Raw genomic sequence first — 21804 nt, forward strand, 5'->3', positions numbered from 1 at the left:
TTGTCCCAACATGTGTGTGATTAAAGTCTCAGAAGGAAAGGAAATTGATACTGGAGTGGAAAAAAAATATTTGGAACAACCACTGAAAATGCCCCAAACTTGGTGAAAAACATAATCTACATATCCAGTAAGCTCACTGAATCCCAAGGAAAATAAAAACAAAAGGAAGTCATACTTAGGCACATCATAGTCTAAAGACCAAAGAGAAAGGGGAGGGAACTCTTGAGAGCAGCTAGTAAAAACAAAGTGAACAAAAGACATACCGCATACAGAGCTGGACCTATTGAGTGAGGGATGACATGACATCAGAGACCAGGGAGACAGGAACAGAAGGGACCAGCGTCACTGATGTGCTGAGAGGAAAAAATAAATCCAGAATACAATAGCCTTCCAACATGGTGTGGGGGGTTCGCTTTCACTTTCAAAAAATTTTTACTTTCAAATAAGGGAAAGGCAAAAGAAGTCATTGCCAGCAGACCTGCTCTGTAAAAAATAGTAAAAGAAGTTCTTCAGGCTGTAGGGAAGTTATACCTGAAGGAAACTCAGATTTAGAGAAAGGAGGGAACTCTAGAAATGGCAAATAGGGAAGTAGTTATTGGGGAAAAAAAAGTGTTATTCTCTTAATTTAATTTAAAAGATATAAAATGTCATTTAAAAGATTTAATATAATTTAAGTTGATAATTTATATATATTTCATGTTACATATAATTTATATTAATATAAAGTATAATTTAATAAGATTTAAAAGATATAATTGAAGTAAAAATAATAATCTTGTGTCACAGAGTTTATAATGTATATAGCACTAATATGTATGAAAAAAGGAACACAAAGAAACAGGAGACTGTTACAAAGTTCTTACATCCAACATGAAGGGATATAATCTCTCTGGGAAGGTAGAGGTTCACACTAGAATCCCTAAAGCAAATACTATAAAATAACACAAGGAGGTGTAGCTGAAAGGTCAATAGAGAAAAGATTGTTTTTTAAATGCCTAATTAACCCAAAATAACAGAGAAAAAAAGGGACAAAGGAACAAAAGATGCATGAGACCTATAGAAAATACACAGCAAAATTGATGGGCCTACATCCAACAATATCAGGGATTAATGTTAAATGCAAATAAATTAAACATTCCAATTAAAAAGCAGAGCTCAGGATTACCTGAGTAGATCAGTAGGCTAGGCGTCTGCCTTCAGCTCATGATCCCAGGGTCCTGGGATGGAGCCCCCTATCCTGCTCCTTGTTCAGCGGGGAACCTGCTTCTCCCTCTCCCTCTGCCTGCAGCTCTGCCTACTCCTGCTTGCTCTCTTGCTCATTCTCTATCAAATAAATAAATAAAATCTTAAAAAAAAACAGAGCTAATCAGATTTTCAGCTCTTGCTAAAAGAGCAAGAATCCTTACGATTTTTTTCAAAAGAGGTTTTATTTATTTATTTGACAGAGAGAGAGAGAGCGAGAGAGCGAGCGCACAAGCAGGCAGAGAAGCAGACAGAGGGAGAGGGCACAGCAGGCTCCCTGCCTAGCAGAGAGTCCAATGCGGGACTTGATTCCAGGATTCTGAGATCATGACCTGAGCTGAAGGCAGAGGCGCAAGCCACTGAGCCACCCAGGTGCCCCTCCTTACGATTTTCTTGACAATATTTTCTTTTCCCTAGCTTGTGCTATTGTAAGAATACAGTATATAATACATACAACAAAAAAACATGGGTTAACTAACTTTTTGTTATCAGATTTCTGGCCAACAGTAGGTTATTAGTAGTTATATTTGGGGGGAGTCAAAAATTATATGCAGGGGCGCCTGGGTGGCTCAGTGGGTTAAGCCTCTGCCTTCAGCTGGGGTCATGATCTCAGGGTCTGAGATCAAGCCCGGCATCAGGCTCTCTGCTCAGCAGGGAGCCTGCTTCCTCCTCTCTCTCTGCCTGCTGCTCTGCCTACTTGTTATCTCTGTCAAATAAATCAAATTTTTATTAAAAAAAAGTTATATGCAGATTTTTGCCTGCTTTGAGAGTTAATGTCTCTAATCTGCCACATTACTCAAGTTCAACTGTACCTTAATCTAATCATCATTCATAGAATATCACACCAAACAAGTGCAGAACGTGTATCCTTTGCAAATGCGCAGAGAACATTCACCAAGATCGTCTGTGTGGTGGGCCGTATAATAAGCATCAAAAACTTTCAAAATATTGACATCTTACAAAGTCTGTTCTCTATGAACAATGGAATTAAGTTGGATATTAACAATTAGATACCTATGGGCACCTGGGTGGCTCAGAGGGTTAAGCCCTTGCCTTAGGCTCGGGTCATGATCTCAGTGCCCTGGGATCAAGCCCCACATCGGGCTCTCTGGTCAGTGGAGAACCTGCTCCCCGCTCTCTCTCTGCCTGCCACTCTGCCTACTTGTGGTTTCTCTCTCTCTGTGTCAAATAAATAAATAAAATTAAAAAACAAAAAAAAACAATTAGATACCTAGAAAATCTTCAAATAATTAGAAATTGAACAATGTGTCTTTAAATAACTCATTGGCCAAAGGAGAAATCATAGAGAAAAATCAGAAAATTTTCCGGACTGAATAATAATGAAAATATAACACCTCCAAGTGTGTAGAATGCAGCTAAAGCCATGCTTAGAAAGAAATGTGTGCCATTAACTGCTTATATTAGACAAGGAGAATAGTTCAGATTCAGTGGTGTCAATTTCCACCTGAAGAAACAAGGAAAAGATTACTAAACTCTGTATAACTTAACAGACTTCGGTTAATAGTAAAGCATCAATATTGCTTATTAACTTAACTACTGTATCACAGTAATGGGATATGGGATTGATAGAAGAAATGGAGTGAGGAGCATGGGAACTCTGTACTGTCTTTTCAATTTTTCTTTAAACCCTCAAAATTAAAATCTATTAAAAGGAATAAATATTAGCAGATGTAATTCAGCCACACATAAAAGGGACAGCACATCATGACCAGGTAAGATTCATTCCAGGAATGTGAATTTGTTTTAATATTCTAAGATCAATCAGTATAATTCACCCATTTTACCAGTTTATTCCGTTAACAGAATTTGACAGTATTTAATACCCACTCATAATTTTTTTTAATTTCAACAAATTAGCAGTAGATGGGAACGTCTTCCACCGATAAAGGAGATCTGGATAGATAGTCAGACGGTAGCTAATTTCCTACAAATGAATGACTAGATGTTTTTCCTCCAGAATTAGCAATAAGACAAGCTCTCTACTCCTATTCTACTCAACATTGTACAGATATTGTACAGTGAGCTAGTGCAATAAGGAAAAAAGAGAAAGAATACAAAGACATTGAAAAGGAGGAAGGAAAACTGTCAAGAGTTTTGTATAGGATTTACATGATCCATTCTGAGCATGGCCTGAGAGTCTGGCTGGGTCCCAGCAGAGGGACTCTGGTGAAGGAAAGAGGTAATCCCTGTTTGTGGTCGCCTGGGTCGGGTACACTGTTTTTTAAACTGAAGGAGATAAAAATGCAAGGTCAATATTCTCCCATGAGAGATTAGCTGTGTCCCGGGGAGCACAGGAAGCTAAGGCAGGAAGCTGTAAAGACAGAGTGAAAACTCTTGGCTTAGGTGATTAAGAGACCAACACATGCTAGAGGAGGGGCCTATAAGAACCACACACTAGTTTCTTTCTCAAGACATATGTCATATTTTGGACCTGTGTGGTGTGGGAGGCGAAAGTGCTAAGTGTAAAACACCCAAAGGACAGATTTTCTGGGTTCTTAACCAGAAACCTGGGAGGGTCACCACTGAGGAACAGGGATGAACCAGAAGTGGGCTGAATCCTATTCACACAGCAATCCATCCACTCTATGGCTCAGTCATAGACTGAGATGATCAGCCTCTCCCCCTATTTTCCCAACAGAGAAAAGAAGAAATCCTTGCTGCTGAAAGATATAATTTATTTAGTCTCCATGGTCCTTTTATACACAATGTCTGGCAGTGACAACTAAAAAAGTGGTAGATACGCAAGGAGGTAGGAAAAAGTCACCCCAAAATAGGAGACCCACTGATGATCCAGATGGTGGAGTTAGTAGGCAGTACATAAAAATAACTATAGCTAATACATGAAAATAAATGGAGGGGCGCCTGGGTGGCTTAGTTGGTTAAGCATCTGCCTTCGGTTTAGCTCATGATCCCAGTTTCCTGGGATCCATGTTGGGGGTCCCTGCTCAGCATGGAGCCTGCTTTTCCCTCTGCCTCTGTGCTCTTTCTCTTTCTGTGTGTCAAATAAATAAATAAAATCTTTAAAAAAATAAATGGAGAAAAAATGCATTAAATGGTAAAAAGAGAGAGAAAGAGAGAGAATTCCAATAGAGTATTAGAATATTTTAAAAAATCTAATGACTGCCCTGGAATTTTTAAAAAATCAGAATTTAAGAACTTATTGGGTGGATTTTTACAGCAGATTGGACATAGTCCATGATCAGATTAGTGAATTCAAATGAACTCAGTAGAAAAATATCCAAATTAAAGAATGCAGAGAAAAACCACAGGGGTAGGAGGGACAGAGCAGAGCATAAAGGTAAATAAATATGGAAGGTACATTCAAAAGTTCTAACACAATGTTACTGGGGTGCCACGAAGGAGAGAGGGTCAGAAGGAGAGAGGAGAGAGAAGGAGAGAAGGAAACCCCAAAAATCAGGGTTTGAGAAATAATGCCTGAGACTTTTCCAAACACCACAGATTCAGTTATATGTGGTTATATAAAGCACAGCAAAATCTACGCAGGTTAAATGTAAAGTAAATCATATGGAGGCTTCCAACAAACTGCCAAACAGCAAAGACAAACCGTAAAAGCAGTCAGAGGTGAAAGGAACTATTACCTTAAAAGAAGACCACTGACTTGTACTAGAATCGATGGGAGCTAGGGAACAGTAGAGTAATCTTTAAGGTGCTGAAAGAAAAAGTTGCCAACTTAGAATTCTATACCTACCAAAAATGTCCTTTAAGGGGCACCTGGGTGGCTCAGTGGATTAAGCCGCTGCCTTTGGCTCAGGTCATGATCTCAGTGTCCTGGGATCGAGCCCCGCATCGGGCTCTTTGCTTGGCGGGAGCCTGCTTCTCTCTCTCTCTCTCTGCCTGACTCTCCGCCTGCTTGTGATCTCTCTCTCTCTGTCAAATAAATAAATAAAATCTTTAAAAAAAAATGTCCTTTAAAGTCAGAGGTGAAATAAACATAGTTTTATACAAACAAAAACAGAGAACTATTGCCAGCAAACCGGCTCCGAAAAAATCAAAAGGAAGTCCTTCAGAATGAATGAAAATAATCCTGGAGGGAAGAACAGAACCACAGAAAGGAATGAATGGCACCAGTAAAAGATAAATAGGTAGGTGAACATAAAAAATATTGATTACTCAACCCAGCAATAGTGATAAGGTATCCTAAGCCTGGAGTAAATGTACCAGCACAGATGAATGGCGATAATGGCATGAAAGGCAAGAGGATGTAAAGTTCTTGCCTTGCTCAGGAAGTGGAACTATGATCTTAAGGTAGGCTACAACAATGCAGGGATGTAGCTCAGATCCATTAGAAGAAAAAAATATATATCTAATAAGTATTAAATATATATCTAAGTGTTAAATCTAACCATGTCAATAATTGGATTAATTATAAAGGAATAACTGCTCCAATTAAAGTTTTAAATTGTCGAATTGGACCACAAATACAAGATCCACCTCTCAGTGGTTTATTAGAGACACACATAATATGTGAGCACAAAGGTTAAGTTAAAAAAAAATGAAAAGAGATATCGCATGAAACTGTTAGCAAAAAGCTGGTGATTATGTTACTACCAAACAAAGTAGATTTAAAGGCAAAAAGTATTATAATTATAATTAATTATATTATATAATAGATAGTTGTGTATAATTAATATATTTATTAAATATATAATTAATATAATTGAATTATGTAATATATAATAATTACATAATAGATATAGTATAATTATAAATGCAAAAAAGAAGAAACTTTTCAAAATTCATATGCTCCCAGATTCCCAGATTAAAAGTTTCAAATATTTAAAACTAAAATTACAAAAATTCTTTTTTTTCCCCAAGATTTTATTGATTTATTTGACAGACAGAGATCACAAGTAGGCAGAGAGGGAGGCAGAGAGAGACAGGGGAAAGCAGTATTGTATTCCCTGCTGAGCAGAGAGCATGATGCGGGGCTTGATCCCAGGACCCTGAGATCATGACCCCAGCTGAAGGCAGAGGCTTAACCTACTGAGCCGCCCAGATGCCCCTAAAATTACAAAAATTCTAAAAAAGAAATAGAGAAATTCAAAATCGGAGTTGTAGATTTTATTATTTTTTTAAGATTTTATTTATTTATTTGACAGAGAGAGACGGTGAGAGAAGGAATACAAGCAGGGGGAGTGGGTGAGGGAGAAATAGGCTTCCTGCTGAGCAGGGAGCCTGCGGCGGGGCTTGATCCCAGGACCCTGGGATCATGACTAAACTGAAGACAGACGCCTAACAACTGAGCCACCCAGACACCCCAAAGTTATAGATTTTAATGCATTTTCTCAGTAAATGATAAAACAAGCAAACAAACAATAAAGTAAAAAAATATGTAATAGTTAAACAAAATTATTAACCAGATTGAGCTACTTAACACATATATAAAACATTATATTCATTAACTTCAGAATGAATATTCTTTTTAAATGCTTGTGGAACATTTACCAAAATAGACTATATGATGGGCCATAAAGCAAATAACAAAAATTTTCAAAGGGCTAAAATTATACAGAATATGATCAGTACTGGAGTGAAATTCAGTAAAAAACCTATACAAAAAGACAACTAGAAAATGTCCAAATGTCTCGAAATTAAGCAACACATGCCCAAATAGTCCATAGGTCAAAGAAGTAATCACAATAAACAATTAGAAAATATTTTGAACTAAGGGCTAAGGAAAGCTTCTGAGATGCATCATAAAGCAGTGATTACAGAGAGATCTATACCTTTAGATGTAGTTATTAGAGAAAAAGACACATGGAAAAATCAACTTTTCTAAATTTCCATCTCAGTAAGCTAGAAAAACAAAAGCAAATTGCACATACAGAAAAGTAGAAGGCAAGAACTCATAAAGATGAAAGCAGAAATCAAAGTGATTGAAAAAAAAGATAATAAGGTCAACATAGATTAAAGGTGGGCTTTTAAATATGTAAATAAAATCTATAAACCCCTGGGAATACGGATCAAGAAGAGAGAAAGAAAGAGAGAAAACACAGATTATGTGACCGAGAAAAGAGATCATTGCTACAAACACTAAAAGATACAGTGATATCAAGTACCATTTAATTACTTATCCCAATAAATTTGACAACTTAGATTAAATTAGCAAATTCCTTAAAAACATAACTTATGATACAAGAAAAAGTAGAAGTACTGCAATCTGATATTCATTTTAAAAAACTGAATATTTAACTAAAAACCCTCCCTCAAAGAACCTCTAGGGCCAGATATCTTCATTGATGAATTCCAAATTTTTAAGGAAGAAAGACACCAATCACATACAAATACTTTCAGAAAATAGACACAGAGAAAACACTTCTAAACTTGTTTTATAAAGCTAACATAACTCTGATAACAAAACCTGACATTTTTATTATTATATATTATAAGAAAGAAAATGAAAATTACAGGTCAATAACACTCATATATATAAATGTAAATATCGTAAGCAAAATATTAGTAAATCAAATATAGTGACATATAAAAAGGGGAAATAAATCATGACCAAGTGGTTTAGTCCAAGAATGCAAGGTTACTATAACATTCTTTTAATGTAATTTACCACATTAACAGAATGAAGATGAAAACTTACATAATCCTCTCAATAGATACAGACTTATTCTCTGACAAAATTCAATATTTGTTCATAATAAACTACTGGAAAACTGAGAATTAAAAAAGGGACTTCTTTAATCCAATAAGCAGTACCCACAAAAACAGGTAACATCTTTTAATAGTGGAATAGTTAAAGCTGTCCCCTGCAGTTAGAAACAAGACAAGGAAGCTAATATCACTGATCCTATTCAGCATTGTCCTGAAGATTCTAACCAGTGGAATAAGGCAAGAAAAAGGGAAGGCATGAGATTGGAAGGGAAAAAGTAAAACTAGCATTTATTCACATATGGCATAGATGGTGTATGTCAACAATTCAACAGGATTTGGGAACAAACTATTAGAATCAATAAACAAACCTGGAAAGTTTGTTTAAACAAAGTGACTTCACAAATCAATTGTATTTCTGCATCATCTTAAGGCGAATTGGAAATAGAACTTTAGCATCCACTATTTAGAAGTGGATTTTTAAAAATCAAATGCCTCAGAATGAAAATAATGAAAAAATTGCAAGATGTGCACGCCGAAGACTATAAAACATTGTTGAGATAAATTAAAGAAGACTAAAAGAACCAGAAAGACATTTCACATGTATTGATTAAAAGCCTCAATACTGTTTCTCTCCAAATATCAATTACCTCTCCTAATTGATTTATGGACTCCCTACCCTCTCAATCAAATCTCAGCAGGAAATTAAAAATTTGACTCTACCATATACATGGAAATTCAGAGCAATCAAAAAAGCCAAAATGGTCTTGAAGGAGACCCACACCACCAGATATTAATACTGAAAATATAAAGATACAATGGTTAAGAAGACTATATAGTTTTTGTATAAGGTTAAATAGATAAGAGAAGGAAGTGGGATAGATTCCAGCAACAGACCCACACTTGTATGTCAACTGATTTTTTTTTTTTAATGGTCAACTGATTTTTGACAATGAGCCACTGCAATTCAAGGGATAAAGGAAGCGTTTTATTTATTTTTTTAAAAGATTTTATTTATTTATTTGACAGAGAGGCAGGCAGAGAGAGAGGAGGAAGCAGGCCCCCAGCTGAGCAGAGAGCCTGATGTGGGATCAGACCCTAGGATCATGACCTGAGCTGAAGGCAGAGGCTTTAAACCACTGAGCCAGCCAGACGTCCCTAAAGGAAGCTTTTTAAATAAATGTTCAATGTTCTTCCATCCATTGGCTATCCATACAGCTAATAAGGAACCTTGATTCTCACCTTACATCATACACAAAATCAACTTGAAATGGATCATAGATCTGAATGTGGAAGACAAAAAGAGTCTAAAGCTTTAAGCTAAAAACACAGAAGAATGGGCTTATGGCCTTGGGAGAGGGAAAACAATTCTCCAACAGGACACCAAAACCATGAACCACAAAATAAGCTTCATTAAATCAAGACTATCTGGTCATTAAAAGATATCAGGAGAGTGAAAAAGCAAGCCCCATACTAGGAGAAGATATTCACAATAACATATATGTGAAAAATCAATAAAACAAAGATAAAAAGCTCAAATGGACATTGGGCAAAAAAACGTAAGCACTTCACAAGAGGGGATGTCCAAATGACCAATGAACACATGAGAAGGTGCTCACCATCATTAATCATCAAGAAAAAGCCAATGAAAACTACCATGAGATATCACTACACACCCTCCAGAGTGAGTAAGAATAAAGACTGACAATACTAAGTGTTATCAATGATGTGGAACACTTGGAACTCTCTCACCTAATGTTTTGAGGAATGTAAATTGATAGGTTTACTTTGGGGAACTTTTGGACAACTTTGTATAAAGAGAAACATATATACCTAGCTCATCACCAAACAATCTGAATCGAAGATAACTACCCAAAAGAGATTACTATACACATATCCATCAAAAAGCATCCAAAAATGTTTCCAGTAGCTTTGCTCAAAATAGCCAAGACCTGGAAAAAACTTAAATGCCCACGAACAGTAAAATGCAACCCTGGGACTCATCACACAATGGGGTACTACACAGCGATGCAAGTAGCAAACTTCTGCTCTTCTCAATGATATGGGTGAATTTCACAGGTATAATGATGTCCAAAAGGAGTAGATATTAAAATCTATACACTGATTCTATCGTCATGCAGTTCAAGAATTAGCAAAACTAACTTGTGGCGATAGAATCCAAATAGTGGTTGCCTCTCAGGGTTTTTGTCTGGATGGAGTCTTCCGGGATGGAAATGCTTGACCATTTCTTGACTTGGGTGTTGTTTATATGGGAACATACGATTTGTGTGCATTAAACCTGATTTGTGTAATTTTCTCTATTGACGTTATACTTCAGTGACAAGCTAAAAAATAGCATGCTAACAAGGAAAGTAGATGACAGCGGGAAGGGGCAATGGGTCGCCACATACTTTGCTGGAATAATTATGAATCCATGCAAAGTTTTGGAGGGAAAATGAAAGAAAAACCTTAATAACAGACATGCTGTTTATCCAGTAATTTCATTCTTAGAAAATCCCTAGAACCAGACAAACACGCACAGATGTGTGCACGAGGATGTCATGACACAAAGATGTGTGCACAAGAATGCCACTGTCATTATCACACAGTTATTATTATTACAATGTCAAAAAATACCTTGACAACACCTGAATGTCTTGCGACATGCTGAATACAAGGCAGCTATTGAAAATCCTATACAGATGAAAGGTTATGGACTTGTGAAGATGTTCCTGGTAAATTGTGACATGAAAAGATCATATGATTCTTGCTTCTTGGTCAAGGCATTTCTTCCTCCATTTCTTCCATCTGCTTACATTGTGATCTGAGATTTCTGATGCCTCCTCCTTCCACCCAAGTCGGATTTGGTGTTCTGTTTTTTCTCCTTGTCAGAGGCTGGTCTTCAAGAGAGGAGATGGAATTCTCTTCCCTTCGCCTTAACTTGGTAGGCACCCATGAATTTTGGAAGGGAAATCTCATCCTGTCAGTAGCCAGTTATTATTCCTGGTAATGTTCAGAATAAAGTTGAAAATTTCCACTTTAGTCTGCCTCTCGCAAAAATATCCCATTGAGATTCTTTAAATGGGCTTTATTTTTTATTTTATTTTTTTTAATATTTTATTTATTTATTTGACAGAGATCACAAGTAGGCAGAGAGAGACAAGGAAGCAGGCTCCCCCCGAGCAGAGAGCCCGAGGTGGGGCTCGATCCCAGGACTCTGGGATCATGACCTGAGCCGAAGGCAGAGGCTTTAACTCACTGAGCCACTCAGGCATCCCTGAGCTTTATTTTTTAAAGAACCTGTTCAGATTTGCAGAAACATTGCAAAGATATTATGGAGTTCCCATATACTCCGCGTTGGGCTTCCCCCGTTATCAACACGGACATTAATATGATACATTGGTGACAGTTAACGAACCAATATTGATACATTTTTGTTAACTGAAGTCTAGAGTTAATTTGGATGCTCTTAGTTTTCCCTATAGATGTTTTGCTCTGGGATCCCATCCAGGAAATGACCTTACCTTAGTTATCATATCTCCTTGTGTTCCTCCTGGCTCTACCAGTTTCTCAGACATTCCTTCTTTTGGATGACCTCAATTTTGAGGAGGAGTCAATTTTATAGACTGCCCCTCTATTGTGGTTTACCTGATGTTCTTCTCATGGTTAGATTGGGGTCATGCGTTTGGGGGAGAAAGCCATTAGGAGTTTGATTAGATGTTATTACATTTATAGGATAATTTGAGCAGAATTGACATTTCCACAATCCTGAGTTTTCTTTCAGGGATGTGGTCCATTTCTCCAGCCGACTCAAGTCTTCTTTTACGATCATCATTGAAGTTTTATAGTTTGCTTCTTGTGGACGTAATATATTTCTTTTTAGGTTGATTTCAAGGTATTTTATAGCTTTTACATCTATTGTGAGTAGGATCTTTTTAAAGAGCTTAAATTACATTGATTTCTAAATTAACTTTATTTCTCAACTATCCTTGCTGGTCTTTCTGGAAAGCCACTGATTTTTGTAAATTTATATTCAGACTAGCCATCCTACTAAATTCTGCAGAGTTTATGATAGTTCCGAATTGAATCTCATGATTTTTTGATAGGCAAGAATCTCTTATGCAAATAATTATTTTGCCTCTTTCTTTTAAATATTTAAGCATCTAAGGGCACCTGGGTGGCTCAGTGGGTTAAAGCCTCTGCCTTCGGTTTGGGTCGTGGTCCCAGGGTCCTGGGATCGAGCTCCGCGTCGGGCTCTCTGCTCAGCGGGAAGCCTGCTTCCTCCTCTCTCTCTGACTGCCTCTCTGCCTACTTGTGATTTCTGTCTGTCAAATAAATAAATAAAATCTTTTAAAAAATATAAATAATATTTAAGCATCTAAGTTCATTTTCTTTTCTTATTACATTCATTAGACACTCCAAGGCAGTGGTGATTAGGAATAGAGACAGAGGTATCTTTGGTTTCTCACTGACATCAGCCTTTCGCTTATTTTTATGATGTTTCCTATATGTTCCCAATAACCTCTTACATTTTGGAAATGTCCTTCTATTCCTATTTTAGTAGGAGTTTATATTAGGAATGAAAATTGAATTTTATCAATGCCTTTGTTGATATGTGAGAATACCTATTTTTTTTTTTACATTATCATCTTAGTACGATAGTTATGACTCTGTTTTGTTCCCCTTCATGGTGCCAACTTGCTTTCTGGACAAGGCAGGCACTCTCAAGGGAACTTCTCTGCCAGCCTTTGCCCTCTGCAGCTGGGGTAAAGCTCAGTGCCTCTAGTGCCTCAGAAGGCAAGGCATATATGTGGAAGTCAAACAATGACCCAGCTATGCCATTGCAGACAAAGTTCACATCAGCTACTGATGGTGAGTGCCCTGTGGGGGTGGGGGGCGCACGGGAAAGGAGAAAGCCAATCTGTCCACCCAGAACCACAGGAAAGGCATAGGGATAGGAGGGGCCAGGATCCTCAGAAGGTTGAGGTCAAGTCTATGGATGAAAAATATGGGAATCTTTATTCAAAACCTACGCAAGAAGCAGTGAGACCCCCCCAAGATTGCCCACCTCAACCCCTCCCATGGCAGTCAAGGGGTTAGCCCTCTCCTTGTACCTGCAGACCACTAGAAATGTCTTTTCTAGAGAAATGGACACAGAATCGTCTAACTTGATTTCACCAGGCATTGAAGAGGGTGGGAAAATGCTCAATTTAAAAACAGATACTTGCGGGGGCGCCTGGGTGACTCAGTGGGTTAAAGCCTCTGCCTTCAGCTCAGGTCATGACCAGGGTCCTGGGATCGAGCCCCACATCGGGCTCTCTGCTCAGCAGGGAGCCTGCTTCCCTTCCTCTCTCTCTGTCTGCCTCTCTGCCTACTTGTGATCTCTGTCAAATAAATAAATAAAATCTTTAAAAAAAAAAAAAACAAAACAGATACTTGGGTGCCTGGGTGGCTCAGTTGGTTAAGTGTCTGACTCCTGATTTTGACCCAAGCCATGATTTCAGGGTGGTAAAATCAAGCTCTGTGCTGGGCTCTGCACTGGGCATGGAGCCTGCTTAAGATTCTCTCTCTTTCCCTCTACCCCTCCCCACCACTCAAAAACAAAACAAAAAGCAAAAAAACAAAACAAAACAAAATAAAAACAAAAACACAGATGCTCAAGCAGAAGTTGGAGACCTCCAGCTTCTTCCCACTCAAGTCCAAAATTAAGGGTCATTTTGACCTGCATCACTTTGAAGTCACCTAGGACTAGACTTATTATCCCAAGTCCCACCTCTGCCCTCCTCCCCCCACCCCTCCCCCCACACTCTGGTAGAGTGGAGGATCACCGTTTGTCAAGGAATGGAAAGCCTGCATCCCAGGGACCACAGGAATCCAGCCCACTGTAGCCTCCTGTCCGCAAGTCCACCCACCAGGCACACAGGTCCACTTAGTGTCCCACTCTTAAAAAGGAAAAGGCAGCCAAAGATCAGTGGACATTTGAAGAAAACCCCAACATGAAAGAAAAAGCAATAAATAGGGGAGAAAGCAGATAAAGGAAGGAAAGAAGCAGATAAAACAGAAAGTAGTGGGAGGGGTGATATTTGTAGGGAAGAGAAAACATGACACCCACTAAAAATAAAGGAGGCTATCAGAAACAGAGAACAAGAAATCTTATTTCTATTTCCTTTTAAAGATTTTATTTATTTGAGAGAGTGTGAGAGAATGAGAGAGTACAAGCGCGGAGAGCAGCAGAGGGAGAGAGAGAAGAGACATGATGCAGGGCTCGATCCCAGGACACTAGGATCATGACCAGAGCTGAAGGCAGATGCTTAACTGATTGAGCCACCCAGGCACCACAAGAAGTTTTGATTTTTTTTTAGATTTTATTTATTTATTTATTTGACAGACAGATCACAAGTAGGCAGAGAGGCGGGCAGATAGAGAGAGGGGGAAGCAGGCTTCGTGATGAGTGGGGAGCCTGACATAGGGCTCGATCCCAGGACCCTGAGATCAGGCAGAGGCTTAACCCACTGAGTCACCCAGGCACCCAAGAAGTTTTGATTCTTAATAAAAATTTAAAATACGAGAACTGAAAAAAATTTTTAAAAGAGTTTAAATGTTGAAAGATAAGGTTATGAAAAGTACAATAAAAAGGCAGAAATTGTGGTATACTAATAGAATAAAACACTACTCCACACTAAAAACTAACGGGCTGCTGGTTCAAGCAACAGCGTGAATGAATCTCAAATATTGTTGAACAAAGGGTTGTAAAAACATGAACAGAACAAGCAGAAATCAGAAAACAAAATAACAAGAATATGTGACAGAGGGGCTTCTGGGTGACTCTGTCAATTAAGCATCTGAGTTTTGATCAGAGCTCAGGTCTTGATCTCAAGGTCATGAGTTCAAGCCCTATGTTGGGCTCCACATTGGGCGTGGACCCTACTTAAGAAGAAGAAGAAGGGGAAGGAGGAGGAGAAGGAGGAGAAGGTGGAGGAGAAGGAGGAGATGGAGGAGGAGGAGAGGAAGGAAGAGGGGGAGGAGGAGAAAGAAGAAGAAAAATATGTAACAGTGTCGTAGGTATCCCATGAAGCCAATAGTATTCATTATCTGACTCTTTTCAGAAGGTTTGCTGATCCCTGCTAGAGGAAAAAATGTGTCTAGGACAAAACTAAAACTCTGCTATATAATCTAACAATGTGAGGATGTTGAAAATTATAGTAAAAGGTGTTCTCTATAGTGTTGGAGGGTGGATAGAATATCAGCTGTTAAAAAATAAGCAAATGAGAAAAGATGATTCTATTATGATCTTTTATAAATTCTAGGAAAAACAAGAAGCTGTGAAATAAAGGAATTTAATTATAGTGTGTCTGGCTCAGTAGCTCACAATGTTGATGTGGTCATTACAACAAAAATACTGGGTAGGAACACAACTCAATATTGAGATCTGACCACACTGAGCCTGTGGTGGTGGAAGGTGGGGGGCATCATGGAAAAGAAATTTAAAGAAATGAATGAGTTAAAGACTCTCACCTACCACGTCAGAAAAATCGACAGATAATATCTAAAACTGATTAACCAAAAGCTAGCAATCTAAGCATAAAATTTAGAAATATGGAGGCAAGTGCTAGCTGCACCAAAATAAATTCCAGATGGATCAAATATTTAAGCAAAATATTAAAAGTCAATTAGGAGAAAAATCGAGGATCACATTTTCACAATTTCCTGAAGGTCCTTCTAACTATGCCCATAAAGCCATAAATACAGGAAAACAGAAAACATTTGAATTTCCATATAGCAAAGGACATCATAAATAAGCTTACAAAAAATTTCTGAATTGAGAAAATAAATTGCATTATACATTTCAAACAAAGGCTTTTGCTATCCTTCATATGTAAACTATACTTACAAGTCAATAAAAGGACACAAGTTTCTGAATTTAAAATGGACAAAGGATATGATCAAGCAATTCACAAAAGAAGTAGAAAAGATTAACTTGTGAAACTACGTTCATTTTGCTAACAAAATCATTTCCCTTAAAACAACAATGAAATATATCACTGGCGCATCAAATTATTGAAGCTTAAGCAGATGGGTGACATTCAGCCCAAGGTTGTAGAGAAACCAGCCCACTCACACAAAGTCAGTGAGAACTGAAGTCAGTTGACCTTTGGAAAGCAAGTTGGCAAAATGGCTCCAGAATGTATGGCTGGGCATAAGATTTGACCCTGAAATTCTACTTCTAAAGCTTATTCAAAGGGAATAAGGAGAGAAGCACACAAACTATACATGTAAGGACATCTACTCATCATTTTTTCAATGGAAAAATAGGAACTCACCCACATATTCATTTGTTTATGTGTCTTTACATTGGTCTTTCCTGGGTCCCCCGTGAGCTTCATGTGAGAAGGGGCTCTGTCACACATTATCCGGTGTGTGGTCGGCCTTAGTGTTTTAGGAACAGATGAATGGATGAGTGAGTCCACGAAAAAGGAGAGGGAAAGAAGGGGAAACCATGTTGAAGGTTATTTGCAGTTATCTAGTTTAATGATTCTCGTATTTCTTAATCTCATATACTAATAGGCATTCCAAAAATTTGAGGGAACTAATTGCTATACATCTGATAACTTTTTATTTGGCCAAGTAAGGTCACCGGAGGAACCTTCGTGGGGGAACCCACAAAGCTACCTTCATCGTTTACGTATGTGTAACCACCTGCTCCCAAACAAAAGAACATGATCACCACACTAATAGGGAATTCATCATCTCAAATATAAGATCCTTTAACTGGAATGGATTTGCTTTATGAAATGCTCCACATTGCTTTATGGTTTTCATCTTCTCTACAGTCAGGGAGAAGTTCTTCTCCGGCAGAGCTGTCTCCACTGGCATGTGAAAACTGGTCTGTCATTTTACAGACTGTGAGACTGAGGCTCTGAACTGTCTCTAGCCCACCCCCCACCCCGCAGCAAAACAGCAGAAGGGGGACCAGAACCCACATCTCTTGACTCCTGGCCCAGAGCTGTCTTCACAACAGTATCTGCGACCCAGCAATGCAGCTGCACTTTCCTAGAATTGAGACTATTTCCCTATGGTGGGTACTTTGGAACTCATCAAACCTGAGATGTGTCCTGGGCATAAATTATCTCCATACGAGCTCCAGCCCGGGATTCCATACATCTTCCATACATCGGGTAGCAGGAAACTCACTATTTGCAGTAATAGTCCCCTTTGTGATGGGAGAGGTCCATTGTTTTGGCCGTTGACCTCGCCTGTCCCCCAACCCCCAGCTGACATCTGTCTGGATGCATTTGCACCCAGCAGTCCCGATCGCTCCCCCATCTGCACGGGGTTCCTGCAGGTTTTGGAATGTGTAGCATTCAGGAGTCTTCTCCCAGAGTTGGCAGGGACTGGGAAACAGCCTCTCTGATACCCCAATCTCTATCCCTCCCTCCTTTCTGATGTCTAATGGACAAGAAGAAAAGCACAATGCTGGGAACATCTTTTATCATTGGCATGATAATTGAATCCAACAGTCCCAACCCAATTTAGAGAAGAGGAGACAAAGACTTAGGGAGAGAGAGAGCTGTAGAATCCATCTGTTCCAACACCCTACACAGGGGAGGTCCCCCAAGATGCAGGGAGTTGCCTGGATTCTTGAATTTGGGAGCAGGGCTGGAAGTCCAAGATCAAGGCAGCAGCTGATTGCGTGTCTGGTGAGAACGCACTGGTTCAAAGATGGCTGTCTTCTGTCTGTCTGCTCACATGGCACAAGAGGCGGGAGATCTCTCCAGAGCCTCCTTTATAAGGGGTACTGGTGGAATTCATGAAGGCACTACCCTTAGGACCGAACCACCTTCCAAAGGCCCCAGCTCCTGATACCAACATAATGGGGATTAGGTTTCAAGATATGAATTGAAGGAGGGGGGTGCAGACATTGAGTCTACAACACCCAGGAAAGGAGTTTCGGTGTTTCTCCCTGGGCACAAATAAGCCTCCGAATGTGGGTGGCTCCCCAGTAATCGAAAGGGACGTCAGAGGCCAGGCAGCCAAAAAAAAAAAAGAGATGTGTCCACATCAACCTCGTCTCTAATGTGGGGATAATTAAACAAGAGGTCATACTACTCACAGGGCACTCAGTAAACGTAGGACGTCCCATGGCAGCCACAGCAATGGTGTGAAACTTGAATCCGTTTGTGTGTCTCTCCAGCTTAAAGGCGGCCAGCAGTTTCTGCTACACCTCCAGTCAACCCTAACTGTGGGAAAAGCATGGGGCCAGATCCCTGCACTCCTCCCCACCCCTGCCATCTCCTTCCCTGCATCCCTCTCCATGCCACATCCTGGGCATACTGGCCTTCTGCCACCTCAGCTAGGTCCTCCTTCATGCCCCTGCTCGGGCGGGCAACTCTTCCCAACTCTGTGGGTCCAGCTTCTTCATCTGTCAAGATCCCACTGAAACGCCACCTCCTCAGTGTGGCCTACCCTGTCCTCAAGAGGTCAAGTTGCTCCTCTGCCACCATCCCACTGTCCCCCACCTCTGCCCCGATCGCTTGGATGCATGGTAAACAGTTGTAAGTGGTGCTCGCTTCTGCAGAAACAAAGAGTCTGTTTCCTGCCATACCTCAAAGGGAGGAAATAATGGGGGCTACTTTCAGGGGCATTAGGTAGGGGATCGTGGTTTGGGCTTCCTGGGGAGAGGCAAGCTGTTTGTCAGTTGAGCAAAAAATAGCAATGCCGATCTAACCCGGGGCATTAGCTCTTAGCCATCATCGGCAGCTGGGCGAGGAATCCCTTGGTCTTAAGCCAGTTCCTCCTTCCTTCCAAGAGAGGGATCCCTCAGCTGTTGGGCAAGTGAACAAGACCAGACCAGAAGAGGACCAGGCCTGGCTTAACACAAGGCTGGTGGAATCCAGGTCCCTTCAGAAACTCTTCCAAACATGGATTTATTGTAAATATTTATTTCTTGCAATTAAAAAGGGGGGGCAGACAATACAGAGCTGTATAGAAGCTTAATAGAAGGCAGACAAAACAAAGCTGAGTCAGTAGGATTAGAAGTGAGAAAGAGGGAACAAGGAGGAAGCAACTGCCAAAGTTGTTGGGAACAGGGGTGGAATTTGGCTCAGAGCTTCCTGGCAGCCAATGCAAAAAGGGAAACCTGATCAGTTATGGAGCTCTTCTTATTAGCAAAGGACATGCTTGCCAGTTCCACGGGTGAAATGCAATTGATTTTCAGGTTTTGTGTTTTCCAGGCGCTGAATCTTGAGTGAAATTTCTCCCTTGAGGGTTTAGGAGGGATCAACAGTTCATGCCACAAACAACATCCTTGTTTTACAGCAAATGTGGAAGGGAATTGCTAGTGACCCAGGGGCTATTCAGCTCGTATCACTGGATGTATATTTTGCAATATCATTATTGGTAGGTAAGAAAGGCCTCAGGTTGGCTTTTCTTTCCAAAGAGCCAAGCTTGATTCCCTTAGAGCATCTCAGTGTCCTCACAGGGCCCTGGAGGTGACTCAGTTAGTACTTTTTTTTGTCAGGGGGAGGTCATGAAGTACCTGACCTCACACCACAAAGTTCTGGTCACTTCCTTTTGTGCAATACCCCCAAGAGAGAAATTTAGGAAATATTTACCTTTAGGTTGAAAAGCTGCATTATGGAAAAGGACAATAAATCAGAAGTATCCAGGAGCAGAACACATTGGGCTAGGGAGTCAAGCAGATCTGAGTTTGAATCTTATCCTACCTCTAACTAGCTGTGCGGCCTTGGGCAAATTTCTTAAACTCTCTGAGCATGGTTTCCCTGTCTGTAAAAACAGTGATGACGTTATCTGCCTTGGATTACTGAGTCAAATGGTAATGTCCCAAAAGTGTGTGCAGTGTGTTCTGTTTGCTTCCATCCCGGTCTCACCTCCCCTGCTAGTAGTTCCAAGGAATTCAAGTGGAACGCCCACTCCACCCCTACTTCTTTGTTTCAGGCCCAACTCAGACCACAGAGGGAAGCTGAGGTACAGCCTCACAAGACCTGCCTTGTCCAGACCACTTGTCCATGGCAATGACCTTCAGATCCCAGAGGAACTTTCTGTCCACACTTGCCCAGAGCACTTGTGCTGACCCTTGGGTTGCCATGGAGTCCCTTGGGAGATGGTTCTAGCAACTGTTCCAGCTTTGTTTCAGATTCCTTCCTGTACCTTAGTCTCGATTATGTGGCTATGGGGCAACTTCTTGAGGGCAGAATGTGGGATCCCTGGTCCAAACTCTTTGGGTCTTATGGGAAGAACCTGGAGCCCACACAGGAAGAATCCTGTGCTCCAGGAAACACGGTGTAGGCAGGAGGCTATGCCTCAGACCTAGGTCTCTGACCTGTGCAGTGTCTCTCTGCTCTCCGAGGGTCACACCTGCGGCCCCTGCTCCCCAGCCTGCAATGTCGGAGGACCCAGTCCCACTTCACAGATGCAGCCCTGGGAACCAGTGTTCCTGGCAAGGGGAAGCCAGACTGGGCCACACAGATGGGGAGATTTAAATAGAAAACCAGCACCACAAGATAAAATTCCCTCTTTTCTTCACTTACCAGCTCATTCCCTTAAAGACCTTTTTTGCTTTTTGGAGGCTGTGACCACACTCTCTCTTTATCCATTTGGCTTTCTGGACTCATTTCCAGGTCCTCTGGCCACCTACTCTGCACTCCTGCCACTTCCTGGCTCCAGCTTCTTCCTGCAGGACACAAAGAATTTGGACCAGGGATCCCACATTGTGCCCTCAAGAAGTTGCCCCATAGCCACATGACCCCACACCAGTCACCTGGGCACTTTATGTCTAGGTCTTTGCTTATGCTGTTAGCCTTCCTGAAATGCCATCTTATTGCTGGTGGAAATACCAGTGAGCCCTCCCCTGCCCACCCCCCCCAACACTGCAAGGCCCACTTCTAACATTGCTTCCTCTGTGGACTCTACTCCTGGAAGAGAATGAACAGCTCCTTCCTCAGTGCTCTTGCACTGCCCAAGCACTCAGCCTCCAGTATAATGCTTAGGGCAGTTGGATGTGCATTAATCACTGAATTATTTCGAGTTTGCTGTGAGTGCCTCCATCTCCCTGACAGGTGGAGACCTCCTTGAAGGATCCCGCTTAACGATCTTGGTGCTCCCCTGTACCCAATACTCTGCCTGGCATGGACTCTCTGGGAATGTCTATATTTATATTGGCTGTCATGGAATTACGGCATTAGTTATCGTTCCTTGAGCATCTACTGTGAGCAGCCAGGTGATGGGCCCTTTAAATATGCTCTCATGGCCCCTCACACAGAGCTGGCAAGCAGCTGGATGGTTACTAGTGTGCCTCACTTGCAGAGGAGGGAACTGAGGCTCAGAAAGGGGAAGTCACTTCTCAGGATCACCCAGCTAGAAACTGGATTCCACGAAGCTGTGTTCTTGATGTCAAAATTAAGGGGGAAAGATGATGTGGTACAATAAGTTTTTTAACTGCCCCCCCCCCAACATCCGACTCCCAGATCCCCCAGCACATCCTGGGCCCTGACCATGGACACCAGTCTTAGGGCGGGGCTCCTAGCCAACCGCGAGGTTGACCTGAACTTCATTCCCTTGGGAGGAGGCCTCCCTAGGGTGGTACCCACCAGAGGCCCCCAGTGCCAGCTCTTGCAGGGCTCGGATTGATGGACATTTTGGGGAGCGGGGTGGGGCGCTCCTCACTGGGCAGCGCCGCACCTGGGCGCCTTCTTGGGACTGAATCCCTCCGAGCAAACTCTAACTTGGGGTGGGGGAGGGTTAGGGCTCGTTTTTTTAAGAGCCAGCGTAGCACAGCCTCCCTGGGCAGGAGACCTTGCAGTTCCGCCACAAGCCTTGTGGACAATGCCAAGAGAAAGCGGTTATTTTGGGAATGGTTGTCGTGGTTACGCCATCCCGCGGTGTCCTCTGCCCCATCGCCGC

This window comes from Neovison vison, chromosome 7 (genome assembly GCF_020171115.1).
Source record: "Neovison vison isolate M4711 chromosome 7, ASM_NN_V1, whole genome shotgun sequence".
Lineage (NCBI taxonomy): Eukaryota > Metazoa > Chordata > Mammalia > Carnivora > Mustelidae > Neogale > Neogale vison.